General features: G+C 36.8%; 1 protein-coding gene and 2 pseudogenes across 24 annotated transcripts in view; 1 reads left to right on the forward strand and 2 right to left on the reverse strand.

Moving 5' to 3' along the window:
• Positions 1–13,012, reverse strand: part of Pofut3 (protein O-fucosyltransferase 3) — a 431,777-nt gene that overhangs the window by 283,339 nt on the left and 135,426 nt on the right. The window lies entirely within an intron of this gene.
• Positions 2,712–5,341, reverse strand: LOC147826793 (coiled-coil domain-containing protein 93 pseudogene; annotated as a pseudogene).
• On the forward strand, positions 3,728–6,568 carry LOC101720586 (lupus La protein homolog; annotated as a pseudogene).

The following is a 13,012-nucleotide window of genomic DNA, read 5'->3' on the forward strand; positions in this document are numbered from 1 at the left end:
GGAAGAAAAGAATTTAAAATATATAATAGGAAGCACAATTCCCACGTTTCCACTGCACAGCAACAGAACCCAGCACACCCTTTCCCTTAAGCAAGTATCCTACTTCCACAGTTAACTCTGCTGAAGAGTTGAAGGGGAAAGAAAGTATCTCCCACATATTAAGACCACTCTGTGGCACTGGTATACACTGTCTCAATCCTTATGGTGAACAAATTAAATAGCTACTACCTTATATTATACAGGGGGGAACTAGAGTTCCAAGAGTTATAGACATTGTCCCCAGCAAAGCTCAGTTTACCTAAGACTGAACCTAGTTCTCTCCAGATTCTAAAGCTCCACACTCCCTTCTGTTATGTTTGTTGCTTCATTTATTTATTTCCCTTTCTCCTGTATGCCATTGCCACTACTCTCCTCTCCATAAGAAGATTTTTTAATGTGTTTAATACAATTTTTGATACTTCAATGTCTTTTCACAAAATGTGTTCTCATTTTCTGGGCACCAATTTTTTAACTGACTTATATATCCTATTCCATTTGCTACTTTTTCACCAATCATTGTTTTTATATCTGTCCATGTTGTCATTTGTACATCTAATCCCTTGTTTTTAATGTATTTCCACTGCACTGAACAGTCCCCTGTGCCATGATGTTTCCACCGAGCGATAACAATAACAATAACAATATCTGTCATCTGCACAGTACCTCTCAGCTTCAAAATGTTTCCACATGGACCTCCGCTGCTATGAGCCTGGTCCATTTCCTCTCCTGGTTTACTTCCATGGTCTCCTGACTAGCTCTCCTGAGTCTACCTTGGTACACTGCAGGCTATACTGAGAAGCTCTCTGTATTCCAAGTTCAAGTCCTTATGATGGCCCAGAGTTCAAGATTTGATCATCTACTAATATTCTAAGAGAAAAATGAAAGGAGGCAGAGAGAAAGGAAAGAAAGAAGAAAGTAAAAGAAAGAGATATTCCAGAATGGCAAACTAAACATATACATAACTTATTTTATTCCTTCATGAAATACCATTAATGTGAGAGTAAAAGTATTTTTCTCAGATATTAAACTATGAGAATTGAGAGAATGGAAAAGAGGAGAAAGTAAAGCATTGGACTGTAAGGCAGCAGAAGAATAAACTGAGACTCAGCCTATTTTATAAATCTTCAGAGATAAGAGATATTAGATATACCTGGAAGTGGAAAAAGGTCAATAAGCTAAAAACCATTAAAGAAAATCTGTCCAAGGAGCAGTCAGACACTCTTTCTCTATTCCTAATGGGTAGACATTGGCTGCTCCTTTGCTTGACAGAAGAAAAAAGAAACTCTAGAGTTTTTATCTCTGGAGAAGTAAAATGTGAGATTTCCAACTTGGAGAACAAGAGGCAAAATATTTCTGAACACAGAAATATTCAGTGAGCATATGAAGGCTGGATTGATTTTTTTTTTAGTACTGGGGATTGAATTCACAGTTTCTCACTGAGCTACATTTGCACCCATTTATTTTGAGACAGGGTCTCATTTAGTCACTATGGCTGGGCTCAAACTTTTGATCCTCCTGCCTCAGCATTCTTCTTGCCCTCTTTCTGTAATCCATTCCCACCACAATAGCTATGGCTTCACCATCTAGGCAGACATATGAAGGTTCCTTCTCTGGGGAATGTGATACATCCAAGAGGCTATCCTAGGTAGCAACCCGGCCAGGACACCCTACAATGAAGCTCACAGCCATTGTGCCCTATTACACCCTCAGAACTCCCACAGGAGCAGGTTACCAAGATTATGAAACATCTGAGAAAAGTTATCAATGTGAAAAATAGACACAAGCAAGGAGAAGAAATTTTTCGAAAACTTAAAAAAATTCCATAACATTCTTAAGAGAGATAAAAGAAGATTGATAAAAGAATGAGATACCATAAAAATATTTTGAGAATAAAAAAAATGAGATGGTAGAGACTGGAGAAATATTAGCTGAAATGAAAAAAATCAACAAAAGGGTTGAATGATATAGCTGAGAAATGTTACATAAAGTAAAAGAAAAAGAAGAAATGGAAAAAGCAAGCTGGGAGTGGTAGCAAAAGGCTATAATCCTAGCACTTGGTAGGTTGAGGCAGGAGGACCATGAGCTCAAGGCCTGCATGGAGTACGTAGCAAATTCAAGCCCAGCCTGGACTACACAGCAAGACCCTGCCTCAAAAAAAAAAGAAAAAGAAAAAAGGCATTAAATACCAGACCCCTCTACCCCTGGATCTGTTCAACATTAGAGGACTAGTCCTGGAGGTCCAAAATGCAAATATTGAGAGCTCCACAGAAGAGAGAGGGCAGAAAAAAAAAATCATCCAAGGATATAATTCAGAAAATTTCCCCAAATTGAAATACCTCAATTTCAGACAGAAAGGACACATTGAGGGCCCAGAATGATGAACAGAGTCTCTTGGCACAGTATATTTTTGTGAAATTACAGAACACCAGGCAAAGGAAGAGATCCTACAACCTCTCTGGTAGAAAAGTCCAATTCCAAGATCAAAAGTTAGGATGGCTTTGGATTTCCAGACAGCAACACTGGAGGTTGAAAGGCAATAGTGAGGTTCATTAGTAAATGGTACTTCTAGTAGGCAAAACTTTAAAGAGAAAAATGATATTGCACAGCCTCAAAATATTTCCTCTAAATATTTGTTAATTACTCTGGTGGTTTTGGTAGTTTTAATATGTGCCCTCTAATTACTTGACAGTCCTCTTTCAAGTGGGTAAAGCTGATTTCCTTTCCTTTTTTTTTTGGTACAGGGGATTGAACTCCGGTCCTTGGGCTTGTGAGGCAGGTGGTGGAACCGCTAAGCTAAATCCCCAGCCCTCCCTTCCTTTTAATGTGGGCTGGACTTAGTGACTCACTTAGTAGAAAAATAGTTAACTTCATCCTGGAGAAGCCCAGCAGACACCACCTTACCCAAGGGACCAGAGTTACTACCAGTACAGTCAGGCTGCTATCATGCATCCCCTGAGAAATGATGCAATGAGGACATTTCCACCAAAATCCACAACCAGGTGTCAACCAGAGAAAACAATGAACAAACCACAATCGGAAACATTTTATAAAATAGTGATCCATACTCTTCAAAAGTTATTAAAAATAAGAAAATATTGAGCAAATGTCAGAGATTAGAGGAGACATGATGGCTAAATACAATCTAGAACCTGATTTGGTCCCGGAGCAGACACAGGATGTTATGGAAATATGATGAAATATGACCAAGTGTACAGGTTAGTTAACAGCAGTGTATCATTATTAGTTTCTTAGTGTTGACAAATATATCATGGTTATGTAAGATGTTAACATTAGGAGAAGCCAAGTGAAGGGTGTATAGAACTCTGAGCTTTCTTGGTAACTCTTCCGTAAACAAATTATTTCAAACTAAAAATCCTTAAAGGCCTTGAAAATTTTTTATACTGCCTTCAAATTTTTAATGCTACCTTCAAAATTGTGAAGAAAATTCATGTTATTTTAGTAGTTTACACTCAGCTAAACTACAGCTTAAATGTCAGAAAAAAATGAAGATGTTTTCCACACTCTCCCTTGTACCTCTTCTCAAGAAGCTACTGGGAGTATGATCATCCAAATGAGAGGGTAAAGTAAGAAAATAGATTTTTAAAACTATACAAAATGGGAGGGCGCCCATCTTCTTTGACTGCGTTAGGCTGGCAGCTCTGAGGAGTGTGGAGGTCTTCGTTGTTGGTGGTGAACCTGTGGTTCGAGTGTGGGACCATGGCCTTAAAGATTAGCCACAATGCCTGAAAATGGTGATAATAAAAAACTAGCTGCTCTGGAGGCCAAAATCTGTCATCAAATTGAGTATTATTTTGGAGACTTCAATTTGCCAAAGGACAGAATTTTTTTTTTTTTTTTTTTTTGCTGAACAAAAGAATTCTTCTTTATTCGGAGTCTATACAAATACAGGTACCTTTATAAGTGCAATGTTAGTGGAGAGATAAAAGTGGAGTGGACATAGAGAGTAAGTACTGTCCATGTTTCCTCACAGGACAGTGGGTGTTACCCAAGCCAGTATTCGCACTTTTTGAATCCATCAACAGCTAATAGAGATGATACAGTAGCAAATAGGAGACAGAAAACATCCAGGGAGTTGAAATTAATAGACCTGCAGCTCTCTACTGCTGCTTTCAGGACCATTTCATGTCTTGTAGTTGATACATGGCATTTAAAAGAAAATCAGTGACATATAAAAACTGGGAACGATCAGGAGGCCTTTGCTTTCTCCTTAGACAGCAGCAACTCATTCTTTTGGCCCTCCTCTTTGAACTCTTTCACAGTCTTAAAGTATAGTCTCTGCTTTTCTAGCAGTTCCAAGTACTGGTCGTTCAGCTAGTCTCTTCTCATTTTGTCCTCTTGCTTCTTCGTCTCCATTTTCATCCTACTTTGTTTAATTCCTTCTACAATCTGTTCCATCTGATGTAAAAACTGGTCCCGGGCAGCAGAAGCAGCCATGGCTTGTGAGGAGGTCTCATGAATTGAACTGACTAGACTAATCTCTTTTTCCAAATAAACCTTTTTGTCATCCAGGGTATTATATAAAGTGAAGAACTGTTTGATTTCTTTGTGCACAGCTGAAATCTGGCTGTAGAGTTCAATGAATCTTCTGATACTGTATTAACTCAGCTCGGCTGGGTACTTCATCAATCTTGTGATACAAAATTGCTATTTCTTGATTTCTTCGAGCCTGTAGTAAGCGGATCTTGTTTTGTTTTGTTTTGGTACTGGGGATCAAACTTGGGACCTTGTGCTTGCAAGGCAGGCACCAGAATCACTGAGCTAAATCCCTGGCCTGTAAGTGGATCTTGTAAAGTTTCTCTTTTTCCATATTATACCGTCTGTCTAGGTCTTCATCGTGAGTCACGATAGAGGTCAGCACACCATGTGGCTTCCCATTAGAGAGAGTCTTTTCATCTGGTGTTCTCTCACCTTTCAGGGTTTCAATTTCCTGCTGCAGCTGTGTCATCTCCTCTCGGCAATGTACTTTAAACTCCTGTTACTGACGTTTCAGATTTTCATTCATGGCTACAAGTGCTCTCAAGCTCTGCAGAAAACTTGGATCTGCTTTAGGTTCTATCTTCTCAAGGGCTGCTTGCTCTTTGACCAGTTTCTCACTATGACTCTTCAATTCTGTTAATGTTTTCTTCATTTCATTATATCTGGCTGGGAGGTTGGTATGATTTGCTTGCAACTCTTCCAGATGTTTGGTCTTCTATAAAATCTGCTTGTTCAAGGAAATAATTTTCCAATGATGTAGCTGAGAGGTTCCTAATTTTTCTGGACTTTCTTCTGCTGACAGTTTAGACTGAGTTCATAGAGCTTTCAGTCCATGATTGGTTGGCTCCAAGGCAGGGTGGCAGAGGAGCAACAGTTCATAGAGGTGGAAGATACCAGAAGCAACAAGCGCACTGGACAAATTTTTAAAGGAACAGATCAAATTGGATGAAGGCTGGGTACCCTTGGAAATAATGATAAAATTCAACAGGATCAATTACCTAACAACAGACTTTAATGTAATAGTTGAAGCATTGAGCAAATCTAAAGCAGAACTCATGGAAATCAGTGAAGATAAAACTAAAATCAGAAGATCTCCAAACAAACCCCTCCCTGAAGTGACTGATGAGTAAAAAATGATGTAAAAAACAGATCTGTTTATATTAAAGGCTTCCCAACAGATGCAACCCTCAATGATATCAAAGAATGGCTAGAAGATAAAGGTCAAGTACTAAATATCCAGATGAGAAGAACATTACACAAAGCATTTAAGGGATCGATATTTGCTGTGTTTGATAGTATTGAATCTGCTAAGAAGCTTGTAGAAACTCCAGCCCAGAAGTATAAAGACACAGATTTGCTAATACCTTTTAAGGAAGATTATTTTGCAAAGAAAAATGAAGAAAGAAAGCAAAATAAAGTGGAAGCTAAATTAAGAGCTAAACAAGAGCAAGAAGAAAAACAGAAGTTAGCAGAAGATGCTGAAATGAAATCTCTAGAAGAAAAGATTGGATGCTTGCTAAAGTTCTCAGGTGACTTAGACTTAGATGATCAGACCTGTAGAGAAGATTTGCACGTCCTTTTCTCAAATCATGGTGAAATAAAATGGATAGACTTTGTCAGAGGAGCAAAAGAGAGAGTAATTCCATTTAAAGAAAAAGTCAAGGAGGCACTGGATAAAGCCAAAGATGCAAACAATGGTACCCTACAATTAAGGAACAAAGAAGTAATGTGGGAAGTACTGGAAGGAGAGGTGGAAAAAGAAGCTTTGAAAAAAATCATAGAAGATCAACAAGACTTCCTAAACAAATGGAAATCAAAAGATTACAGATTTAGAGGAAAAGAAAATAAAGCTGCCCAGCCTGGATCTGCTAAAGGAAAAGTACAGTTTCAGGGCAAGAAAACAAAATTTGACAGTGATGAAGGATGTGATGAAAATGGTGCAGCTGGACCAGTGAAAAGACCAAGAGAAGAAACAGACGAAGAACCTGCATCAAAGCAACAGAAAACAGAAAACGGTGCTGGAGACCAGTAATTTAGTAACCCATTTTTTTTTACTCATCTTAGATTTTAAGCTGCTTTTTGTCTTTGGAGGCTTTTAAAAAGAAAACCAAATTAGGTCCACTTCATTGTCCACCTGTAAAAAAGGACAATTATTTTGTTGTTTTAACTTGTCTTTTTGTTGTGGTTATCCACATACATTTTTTAAATGTATAGCTCTTTTTGTGTTCACGTGACTCAAATATCAAAAGGAAGATTCTTCCACTAAATTGCCTTTGTAATATGAGAATGTATTAGTATAAAATAACAAAATATATACTATATAAAAAGTAAGGGGAAAAAACTGTGCAAAATGAAGCTATCAACATGGAAGAAGAAAAGAAAGGAAATTCCTAAAATGCTAGGAACAGGAGATCTGAGGCTAATGTTCTCATGTAGATGGCAACCAGTGCAAATGCAAGTAGTCAGAGGGTACTGGGAGAGATCTCTTCCAAGAAAGGAAATGAACTTGGTACTTGACAGCTCAACATCTGTAGAGGAAATGTAGACAATCTGCAGAGACTGAGTCAATGACAAGCAGATAGAAAAACAACCAAATAAGGAATAAGGAAATTATTGATAGAAGGAAACAAAAACTGTACAGGGAAAGGGAATATTATAATATACTTTATAATACATAATTCATTTCTAAGTACATTATATCATCATAATCACATAAACGCTGAATATCAGAACATAATATATAAATACATTATTTAGAAACACCAAGTAAATATCAAAATAATTAAATAGCTAAATAATGTGAGTTCTTCTGATAAGAGGAAAGAAAAAAGAAGTGGAAGACTGCTATTTTTGTTAACTAACTTTGTAGAAGTATATGATTCTTTAAACTATGTGCATGAATATCCTTTTCTAAAAATAAAAATTTTAATGTGAAGATAGTAACATTAAAGCATCAGGTCTATAATTATTATAATCTTCATGTATATTAAATCCAGAAAGTAACACAGTAAAACTAAATTAGAAATAAAATAATTTGAGCAGGTCGATAATATAATAATATGGTTAGGTCAATACATTCACTTTTTCTTAAAATTTCCACAGAACACCTGAGAGAAGTTTAGACTGAAGACTATGTGTTATGGTTTGGGTATGAAATGTCCCCCAGTGGTTCACATATTGAATGGTTCCTATGCTTGGTCCCCAATGTAATAGTGTTGGAGGTGAGGCTTTTTGGAAGGTGACATTGCTCACCTTTATTGAATGATAGGTACAAAGGTCAGATGGTATCCTAATGAACTGAACAATCAAAAGCAGGTAGCTAAGATTTTACTACAGAAAAGGTTTGGTTCAATATAAAGGACAACATAACTGTCAAAACTGACAAAAGATAAAAATAGGTTACCTTAAAAAAAATACCAGCACTCGAAATGTTCTAGCACAAATTAGCAGACAACTTGTTCATATGTGAATCAGTCAGCTCACTGTTGATCTGCTCACTGACCTTCAATTTCCTTCCCAACCCAGACCCTGCATAATTTTTTACATGAGATGGTCAGGAATAATACACTCTATTTTCTTGCCTGCCCATTCAAGAGAAGGATCCACTCAGCAGTACAAGATAAAGTGTCATCTAAAGGTGACATCACAGGGGAAAGACTCTTATGAAATAGACGCTCTTCACTCAAAGCTTCTGCCAGAAATATTTTGGAGTATGACTTGAAGGAAGTGTGTTTGATGAAAGAGTTATGGGATTTCTAAAAATAACTAAATTTAATCAGCCCTTTCCAGGTGAGGTCTTGGGTAGGAAAAAGTTGTTTCTAAAAATTGATTCAAAAAGCTTTTGCTTGCAAAGAGAGTATGGCTGCTCTTCCAACAATGAGAAAAAGCCAAGTGATCATCAAATTCTTAATTTACAGCCATCAGGGACCTGCATTCCAACAAGAAACAAGCCTTTCGAAGGGGAGATGGACATAGGATCTGTTTCATCTTTGGCAGAACTCAGGAGAAAGAGAAGGCCGCTGTATAAACAATAAGAAATCAATGAAAATTTTAACAATTTCTTTTTTCATCCCCTCATTAACTTTGTTGGTAAATTTTAGGTATAAAATAGAGCTACATTCATCATTGGGATCTTGTACCATTACATGAGTCTCTTGGATCTTATTTTTTTTCCCCTTCCCTTGCCCTCCCTTCATCCCCTCCACCCTTCCCTATTTGCAAAGACCTTGTTTCCCTTTTTTTTCCTCTTCTCATATTTTTTCCTTTCCCCTTTTTCCCTTCCTCTACCCCTCCCAATTACCCTGCTCTTTTAGACCTTTTCTTCTGGTTACACAATATCAGTTATACATTTTTTAAATTACAATATTAAGATCTAGGAGACATTACCACAGATTTTACAGAATTTAAAAGGATATAGAAAGCATATTACAAAAATCTTTTTTGAAAATATTTAACAACTTCTAAGAAGTACCTTGGAAGACAAATTAATGAAACTAACTCTGGAGGAAATATAAAATTTGAATAGCACCTATTAAAGAAAGTATATTCTTAGCTTGAAAACCTACCTATATGACAACAGCAGGCTCATAAACATTCTAACTGATAAATTATATCAAACAATTAAAGCACAAAAAAGAAGGAACACTTCTCCCTTCATTTTAGGAAATCAACCTTGTGCTAATCCTAAAACTGGATAAAGACAATAGAAGAAAAAGTGTGAACATAGATAGAAATTTGTTTAACAAAACAAACTCTTAGAAGTCAGATCTAGCAGTATGTAGAAAGTGATCTTGTTTTAGGGATGTCAGTGTTGGTTCAGCATTGGAAGATCTACCCCCAAAAGTCATCATTTTAACAGAGGAAAGGAGAAAGACATATGATCCTGTCACTAGTTGGAGAAAGAGTATTGGACTAAATTCTACAGCTGTTCATGGTAAAAGCTATCAGGAGACTAGAAGTAGAGCAGAACCTTCTCAACAGATCAAAAACATGTACTCCATACTTCCAACAAAAACTCCTTCTATGAATGGAGATGATACAATACTTTCTCCCTAAAGTGGGAAACAAGGGCATATATGCCTACCCTTCATCTGTCCATTAGACTTTGAAACATAGGCCTAAACCAAAATAGTCTGGCAATAAAATGACACAACTAGGATAGGATTGGCACAGCAGAAGCAAAATCTTTATATGTAGATGAAATGATCATCTACAGAGAAAATACTAAGAAATCTCTAGGAAACCCTAGAAATTGTACTTGACTTTAGCAGGATTAGAAAACACAAGGTATATATAAAAATTCAGGTCTGTGTATACTTGCTATAAATGAAGAACTGGATATTGAAATCTGAAAGTTATGTATGAATACAAAGGACCCAGAAAAGCCAAAAAAAAACAAAAACAAAAACAAAAAACAGTGTTGGAAGACATTTGGTACCTAATTTTAAGACTTCTTCTAAAGCTACAGTAATCAAGGCAGTGTTGGTGTAAGGAAAGACATATAGATCAATGGAATAAAACAGAGAATCTAGAAATAGAACCACAAATATATGGTCCACTGAGTTTTGAAAGATCATTTAACATTAGCATTTTATAGAATATAAACTCAATACAAGAACCGAGGAAGAGATAGTGTTTTCAGCAAATGGCACTAGAACACCTGGTATCCATTTATAAAAAATTAACTTCAATCCTTTTTATCCATACATAAAAATAACTTGAAGGGATCTATGAACCTAAAAAAGAAAGCCTAAAAGTATAAAACTTTAAAAAGAAATTATAAGGGAAAATATTTATGAATTCGGGGTAGGCAAGAACTACCTAGGATACAAAAAACATGATGTATAAAAGAAAAAAACTGATAAATGAGATTCCATCAAAATTTAGAACTTTAAATGACATCATTAAAATGAAAAGTATTCCTTAAACAGACCATATTTCCAATACATGTAACCTATGAGAAGAATATATGAAGAATTCTTAGAGCTCTTTAATAGACAACCCAATTAAAATGTAGATGTAAGAAGATGATAAATAACCAGTATAGCACAAGGAATGATGTGCAACTCTAGAATCAGAAAAATACTAATCAGTACAATAATAAGATTGAATTATACACTCATTAGGGAGATGAAGTTAAAAGTTTTAAAAGCCTTGTCATGACTTTTTGTTGTTGTTGTATTCTCCTCCTTTGCATTTAATTTGTCATGCCCAATGGACTCATTCTGCTGGGTTTCCTGGGGTTGTGATCCTCATTGTCTTTTCCTAGGATATAGTCTAAAATTTTTTGGAGTGCCGGTTTGGTATTCATGAAGTTCCTGAGGTGCTCTTTGTCATGAAAGTATCTTATTTCTCCATCAATTTTGAAAGATAGTTTTGCAGGGTACATCAATCTGGGTTGGAGGCTGTTTTCCTTTAGGGCTTCAAATACATCACTCCAAGCTCTTCTTGCCTTGAGGGTTTGCATTGAGAGGTCTGCTTTGATTCTGATGGGATTTCCTTTGTATGTGATTTGTTTCTTTTCTCTCACTGCTTGTACAATTTTCTTCTTCTGTTGGATTTCTGGAATCCTAACTATTATATGCCTATGTGTAGATTTTTTTGAATTAAGGCTAGCTGGAGTCCTACATGCCTCACTTATCTGTATGTAAAGTTCTTTTCCCCTCCTGGGAAGTTTTCTGCCATCACTTCTGGGAACAGTTTTTTTATGTCATCTGCACTCTCTCCTCTTTCTTCATTGACTCCAGTCAGTCTTATGTTATTCTTCTTTGCATCGTTTAGCAGCTGCTGGTTTGATTTCTCATGGTCCCTTACAATTTTAAAGCAATTTTTCTTTTCCTGGTCACTAATTGCAATCTTGTCTTCTATATGTGAAATTCTATCCTCACATTGGTTCATTCTGCTGTGCAGACTTTCAGTGGAGTTTTTAATCTCTTGAAAATCTGTTTGCATCCGTTTTATGGATTCCATTTGTTTCCTATGTTGGGATTCCATCATGTTCCTCAGATCCTCTATTTTTTTAATCTGTGTCCTCTTTAGATTTATTAATCATGTCTTGCACCATGAGCAAAATCTTTGCTGTTATCTGAGTAATTATTTCTGATTTCATTTTTCCCAGATCCTCTTTTGTTGCCAGTTCAGAGTCCAGGTGGTTGAGTATCAGATTGTTCCATCTTGTTTCCCTTTGGGGTTGCTGTAGGTGATCCAGAAGTCTGTTTTTGAGACTTGTTTATGTGTCTTCTCATTTCCTTGGGAGGGGGTGCTTCTGGCCCCCATGTGGCTCAGCTTCTCTGCTCTAGGAGCTTGGGATGGCGGTTGGGGAGCTTCCTTCAGGGTGCTGGGACCAGCTGAGCTTCTCTACCCTAGGAACCTGGGATGGAGGCAGGGAGCTTCCTTTCAGGTGCTGGGACTGGCTCACCTTCTCTGCCCTAGGAGCCTGGGATGGAGATGGGGAGCTTCCTTCCAGGTGCTGGAACCGGCTGAGATTCTCTGCCCTCACAGCCTGGGATGGAGGTGGGGAGCTTCCTTCCAGGTGCTGGAACTGGCTGAGCTTCTCTGCCCTAGGAGCCTGGGATAGAGGTGGGGAGCTTCCTTCCAGGTGCTGGGACTGGGTCACCTTCTCTGCCCTAGGAGCCTGGGATGGCAGTGGAGGAGCTTCCCTTTGGGTGCTGGGACTGGCTGAGCTTCTCTGCCCTAGGAGCCTGGGATGGAGGAGGGGAGCTTTCTTCCGGGTGCTCATTAGTTTTATTAATTTGTCTTCCAACGTACTTCATAGAATTTATCAAATTTATTTCCAAAAAAGATTTGTGTAATATGCTTTCTATATCCTTTAAAATTGTGGAAAATCTGTGGTATTATCCTCTAAATTTTGATATTTTAATTTTTAAATATGTATAATTGATATTGTGAAATAGGAAGAAAATTTCTAAAGGAGCAGGGGAAGTGGGAGGGGTAGGGAAAAGAAAGAAGGGAAAAGAAAAAATATGAGAAGAGGAAAAAAATAAAAACTAATTCTTTGTGAATAGGGAAGGATGGGCAGGGGAATGGGAAAAATATAAAAACCAAGATACATCATATAAAGATACAAGATCTCAATGCTGAATGTAACTGTATTTTATACGTAAAATGTACCAATAAACTTAATGGGAAAAAAGGAAATTATTAAAAAAATTTAAACTGTCAAACTGACTGGCATATTGTTGTTATTAATATGCCTTTGTCTTTTTAATATCTACAATGTCTGTAGGTCATGTCTCTTGTTATTGGTATTATTTTGCTTCTTTTTCTCTTTTTATGATGAATATGGGCAGAGTTTTATCTATTTTATTTACTTTTTCAAATAACTAGCTTTTAGTTTCATTGATTTTGTTTCTTTTTTATTTTAATGATTCTGTTTCTATGTCCAGCATTTTAATTCTTATTTTGAGGCTTAATTCGAGCTTCTTTTTCAAATTTCTTAGGGTGAGAAACATGGATC

The sequence above is a fragment of the Heterocephalus glaber genome, unplaced genomic scaffold, assembly GCF_053883595.1.
Source record: "Heterocephalus glaber isolate CG9 unplaced genomic scaffold, H.glaber_assembly_v1.0 deba00001461, whole genome shotgun sequence".
Taxonomy (NCBI): Eukaryota; Metazoa; Chordata; class Mammalia; order Rodentia; family Bathyergidae; genus Heterocephalus; species Heterocephalus glaber.